Here is a 6,000-nt window from a genome sequence, read left to right on the forward strand (position 1 = left end):
GCAAATCAAACATTAAAAACTGTTGCTTTTAAACCCTGTACTGTAATTACAAATGTGCACTCACCAGAGCTGCCTTCTCCGGCTTCAGGGTTGGGGATCCCGCCTTGGGAGGGTATTGGCTCCAGGGTGATGAAAAGGTCCTGGCTGCTGGAGATAACGGATTCACCGCTTGCCTGCTGCGCATTCTCCTTCCTCATCCACAAAATCCTCCTCCCTGTTGCGTGAGAATCCCCCCTTGCAGGTATCCACGGACAGTGGTGGGGTAGTGGTAGGGTCCCCCCCTAGAATGCCATGCAGCTGATCATAGAAGCGGCATGTATGGGGCTCTGACCTGGAATGACCTTTTGCCTCCTTTGTCTTTTGGCAGGCTTGCCTGAGCTCCTTAACTTTCAAGCGGCACTGCTGTGTGTCCCTTGTTGTAGCCTCTCTCCACCATGCCCTGTGCGATTTTGGCATATATATTAGCATTTCTTCTTTCTGATTGGAGTTCGGCCTGTACAGATTCTTCTCCTGATACAGCAGTCAGATCCAGTGTCTCCCTTTCGATCCATGCTGGAGCTTGTTTGCGATTCTGGGAGGACTGCATGGTCACCTGTGCTGCTGAGCTCCCACGCTGACCAAACAGGAGATGAAATTCAAAAGTTCCTGGGGCTTTTCCTGTGTACCTGGCTAGTGCATTGAAATTCAAAGTGCTGTCCAGAGCAGTCACACTGGAGCACTCTGGGATAGCTCCCGGAGGCCAATACTGTCGAATTGCGTCTGGAGTAACCCAAATTCGACTCAGCAAGGTCGATTTTAGCGATCCTCCCTTCACCAGGGAGGAGTACAGAAGTCTATTTTTAGAGCCCTTTAAGTTGACAGAACGGGGTTGGTTGTGTAGCCGCATTCATTTTAAAATCGACCTAATGTGGCTAAATTTGACCTAACCCTATAGTGTAGACCAGGGCTATGAGATTTCTCTGTAGTGGAATCCCACAACTTGATCATATACTCTCTTCTTCATCATATTTGTAGGGCCACTGGGGGGGATTGCCTAACGATAACCATGTTTCATATCAGTATGTTAATGATGCCCCACCCTGTCTGCTCATTATCAGGCACAGACAGGCAGATTTCTGCTGTCCTAGTGTCTAAGGGAAATAGGTACTTCAATGGAAAATATCTGGCTCTTTCTTAATCCAGGAAAGAGAAATGATATTAGGCAGGAGAAACATTTTGAGGAGCTGTTATCTCACCATTGATAGATGATCTCTGCTTTTGATTTGTCAAGCTCATCCAACAACTTGGTGTCTTTTTACGCTCATCTCTGCATATTGATGTCCACAAAGGAGCAGTAGCCAGAAACCTCTTCTTCCATTTCAGTGGTCTAGGAGAATGTGTCCCTGTCGTACAAATGTGGACTTACCTGTAGTGTTCTGTATCTTTGCACTTCACGGCTGGACAGTTGTATTGCATTCTACTTTACCTTGAACAATACCTTGGAAAAAAACAGTTCAACAGCTATCCATCTGCTTCATAAAGCCGACCAACACTAGTATACTGAACTTATGATTTATTCCACTTGCTTGAGGTTACTACCATTTCTATTTGTATGTAATGTTGCCCAGATATAGAGGGATCAGCACCATAGAGATGACTTGTATGTGTCCCAGGCTGTGGCAGTGACAAAAAGCAGTTGCTATCACGTGTCTAAAACCATAGTTTGCAAATGTCATTTGAAGGCTTAACAAAAAAGTTTTTCATCCCACTATAACATTTCACAGTGTAGGAGTCTCATCTGGTAAATTTTAAATGCACTAGAGTGGGTTTTCAGGGTCAGGCCCTAGGTATGAAATAAACAAAGGACATATTGCTAGCTGACATCATTCCAGAATCAAAGTGAAAGTGCACATAAAAAATTGCAATCTGTATTAAGTATGTGTGGTGGTAGGTGTCAGAGTTGAATACCTATTCTTAACAGCAAAAAGAAAAGGAGGACTTGTGGCACCTTAGAGACTAACAAATTTATTTGAGCATAAGCTTTCGTGAGCTTCATCCGATGAAGTGAGCTGTAGCTCATGAAAGCTTATGCTCAAATAAATTTGTTAGTCTCTAAGGTGCCACAAGTCCTCCTTTTCTTTTTGCGGATACAGACTAACATGGCTGCTACTCTGAAACCTATTCTTAACAGGTGATTTCCATAGTTTTCCACGTTGAAGACTTCTTAATGTGTGTAATCATGTGTTTTTTGGAGTATTGTTTTTCAGTCTTAACTGTTAGCTAATGAAGTTTTATATTTGGGAATTTCCATTTGTTATGTTTGTGGTCTTTGGATACAATTCTATAATTAACCCAATGCTTTCAAAACATTTTGGCAGTGGTTAGGCAAATTGAGTTTTGTTATGTACAGATGCAAAAGGGACTACCTTTTATTTCATAAAGCCAGTGGTAATTAATGGGTTGGAGTAAATTGTAAAGATCTATGTAAAATTATAGAGAAAACCATGAAAGGCAGTTTTATTTAAAAGTTTTTAAAATGCCTGTTTATGCTAAATGTGGTCCAAGTGCAGAAGGAGACCAACTGAAGGAACAGCTGCAGTAGGTTCACAGATTAAGTCTAGCTTCCTGTTCGCAGAGAAGTAAGAAGAATTTAGAAGTAGATGCATAACTCCTTTTACAGAAAGCATTTAGCTTTTAGGCACTGTTTCAGTGCTTGGACAGCTTCTTTATTTTCCATTGGAGTTTTCACAGCTTGTAATATACATAGAAAGTTAATGATGAAAGAGTAGTAAAGTATTCAGTGAAACCAAAAATTAGAGAATTTGCAAATGTAAAATCATAATTTACATAAATGTTATAGTTAAGAACACAGTGAATGTAAATATGCCTTCATCTACTCTCAGTCCTGTAATGCCATTCTTTGTCCAGTGGGAGATGAAGAATGATTTGAGACTGCTGTTTAACCTATTATAACAGTTTTAAAAAGATTAAATAGCACTGATGTAAATATGAGGTGGGAAAAGAGTATTTATCTCCATTAAGTTACACAAAAAACGACAGTAAGAATAACAGGCGGGTGGGTGTGCATTAAGCAGTGAAATCCCTAAATTCAGACACTAATTATAAGCACAAGGACAATTGCCTCCCACATACTTAACTGTTGTTATGGGATTTTTCAGACAGAAAATATGCTTCAGAGTTCTTCAGGCACTAAATATGGATTTTATTTTCCATCCTTTTTTTACCTGATACATAGTTTTGATATTAGTGCATGACAGCCTAATGCTAAAGATTGAATTTAGTGTTAATTACTAGGCAAGTTTAAGTCTTTGTGCTGTTTTGCTGTTTAATGTAGGTCTCAGACTTCATCTAAACAAATCCTATCCAGTTTTTGATTGCAGATAAGAAGCTGTTGCAACATTATGCTCAGGTGATTCAGGGCATTGTTTGGTTAACATGCTTTGCTTTAATTGTTTCAGATTCCTATTAGCTTTCTATGAACTAGACCAGTAGTCTATGTCTCAGACTATAGTCTATGGACAATCAATGGTCTGAATAAAGCTATTGAATCATAAGGTTCTGGTTCTTCTCCTTGTTTCCAGATGATGCATTCTGTTAAAGAAAGCTAAAATACTTTCTAATATTACTTTTCCATTTAAGCAATTGTTCTAGTTACTACAAAGATGTTGAGTAGCACTTAAGAGAAAGGTAGGTAACCCTCACAGTCACAAATGAGGAAGATGATGATCTATAAACATGCAAGAACCCTTGGTCAAGTTAATCTTTACATTAACATTTTAGCTTAGAAGGGACCATTGATGATCATCTAGTCTGACCTCCTGCACAATACATGCTAAAGAATCTCATCCAGTAATTTCTGCATCGAGCTCATAACTTCCATTTGAGTTATAACACATATTTTAGAAAGATACCTAGTTTTGATTTAAAAACTTCAGGTGATGGAGAATGCACCATGTCCCTACCTAAGTTGTTCCAGTGATTAATTACCCACACTGTTAAAATTGTCTCATTTCTTTTCTCAATTTGCCTGTCTTCAGCTTCCATCATTGGATTTCCGTATGCCTTTTTCTGCTTGATTTAAGAGCTGTATACTATCAAACTTCCCCCCTGCAGCTATTTGTACAGTGTGATCAAGTCACCTCTGAAACTTCTCTTCAATAACCAAATATATTGAGCTTTTTAAGTCTCTCTCTTACTACAGGCAGGTTTTCCAGATCTCTAATCATTCTGGCATTCTTTTCTGAACCCTTTCCACTTTATCAACATAATTTTTGAAGTGTAGACACCAGATGGGGATACCGTTTTCCAGTAGTGGTCTCATTAAAGCCATATACAGAGGTAATATCACCTCCCTACTCCTACTTGGTATTTCCATACTTATGCATCTAAGAATTGCATTAGCATCTTAGCCAAAACATCACAGTAAGAGCTCATCTTTATGTATTTATTTACCAGGACTGTATCCAGTCTGCTTTTCAGAGTCATTGATTTGCTTATATGCTATTCTTTGTTCCAAATATAAATAATGTAGTGTAAACATTCCTGTAATATGTACCCTTAGATACATTTGCTGTATGCACCTGTTTGGAAGGATTTACACTTACTTCGGTCAAGGCAGGATTTGAACTAGGGCCACAGCAGTGAAAAGTCAGTGACTAGGCTTTATCTATTTTACGTGGTTTATAGTTTTAAAAGAAAATGACATCACAAAGCATTAGAATCTTAATAATACTGCACAAAGAAGGTTTTATAATGTGTTTAGCTTGTGCTGAGAGCTAATAATACAGCAAAAAAAGAGCTCTCTTCTTAGAAGTCTGCTTTTAAGGGAACCAGAAGAAGTGTTAAGAATTATGGATTACATTGCTTGGATTAATATTTTTAAAGTTTATTTTTAGGAACAGAAGCACAAAAATCCTGTCTTAATCTTTCTGTTTCTTTTAGTTATGCTGCTTATTTAGCTTTTAGTAACTTGTAATTTAAGATCACAGTTATTAGGTGTATTTCTGCATTTTATATATCGCTCCCAGATGCTACGGTATTAGTTTTTATCACTGCATATTTTATGAAATGTCAGCCTTCTGTTGGCTGTTCACACAGCATTGTTAGTGATCAAAGCCACAACATAAAGGCAAGGAATCTAAACAGTTGGCTTATCTTTGTCCTTCATTGTGACACACATACCATAAAATTACTTTACGAAAAGCGAAAGCCTCATGCAGCATGTTCTGAAAAGGTGAACTTTTTTGAGAGTCTAAATGAAATAGATAAATTCTTTTTACAATTCTATTTATATATAAAAAACTAAAGTTTCAAAGTTTATGCTTTTTAAAAAAGTTTTTTTCCAAATGTTTTAACTTGCACAATGTGATCTCCTTAAAAATAATTGCACAGTAGAAATTTTGCCTCATAAAACTGTGTGTCTTAGCAAAATCCATGTTGTATATGATATAACTTTTCTGAGAGACCTACCGAATATAGTTAGCCCTACCATGCTAAATCCCTTTGAGCTAAAAACTGGAGAGTTGAATCAAATTTTGTATTATGGATACTACCGTGAATGCAAAATATATTTGGTTTTCATTTTGTCAGAGTGGGAAAAATTTTTGTTCTGGGTTGTATTTACAGTTATGAACCTTACCACACAGATATAAGTGGCCCTTAATTTTCCTGTTTGCCTAAGTGATTCTGAATCAGAATTGAAGTGATAAGGTGTTGTGGGAAAAAACCCACAAAACCTCTACATGCTCTGGAGAGATTCTGTAGGAATAAAAATCTTGAATGATTTTGATCAGCTGTTGTGTATGCCCTGCACAGCAGTTGGCTCAATCAATTTTATGTTTTGGGATGGTTTTATTAAAACGAGCTGCTGCTTTCAGTAAATCATTGAGAAAGATGCTAACTTTGTATATGCATTTTTGGGCCTGCAGCTTACGAATGCAGCCTCTCAAATTACTGTGCTTGAGTCCATTCACAGAGAGGTGGATTGGATCAGTCACTCTT

At 37.9% G+C, this 6,000-nt stretch overlaps 1 long non-coding RNA gene across 1 annotated transcript in view; it reads left to right on the top strand.

The window, feature by feature from the left end:
* Nucleotides 1–5,019, top strand: part of LOC140907476 (uncharacterized) — a 100,901-nt gene extending 95,882 nt beyond the window's left edge. The window contains exon 3 of the long non-coding RNA XR_012157505.1: nucleotides 4,562–5,019. This is a non-coding gene — a long non-coding RNA (uncharacterized lncRNA). The remainder of the gene's footprint in view (nucleotides 1–4,561) is intronic.
* Nucleotides 5,020–6,000: the final 981 nt, after the last annotated feature.

The sequence above is a fragment of the Lepidochelys kempii genome, chromosome 2, assembly GCF_965140265.1.
Source record: "Lepidochelys kempii isolate rLepKem1 chromosome 2, rLepKem1.hap2, whole genome shotgun sequence".
Taxonomy (NCBI): Eukaryota; Metazoa; Chordata; order Testudines; family Cheloniidae; genus Lepidochelys; species Lepidochelys kempii.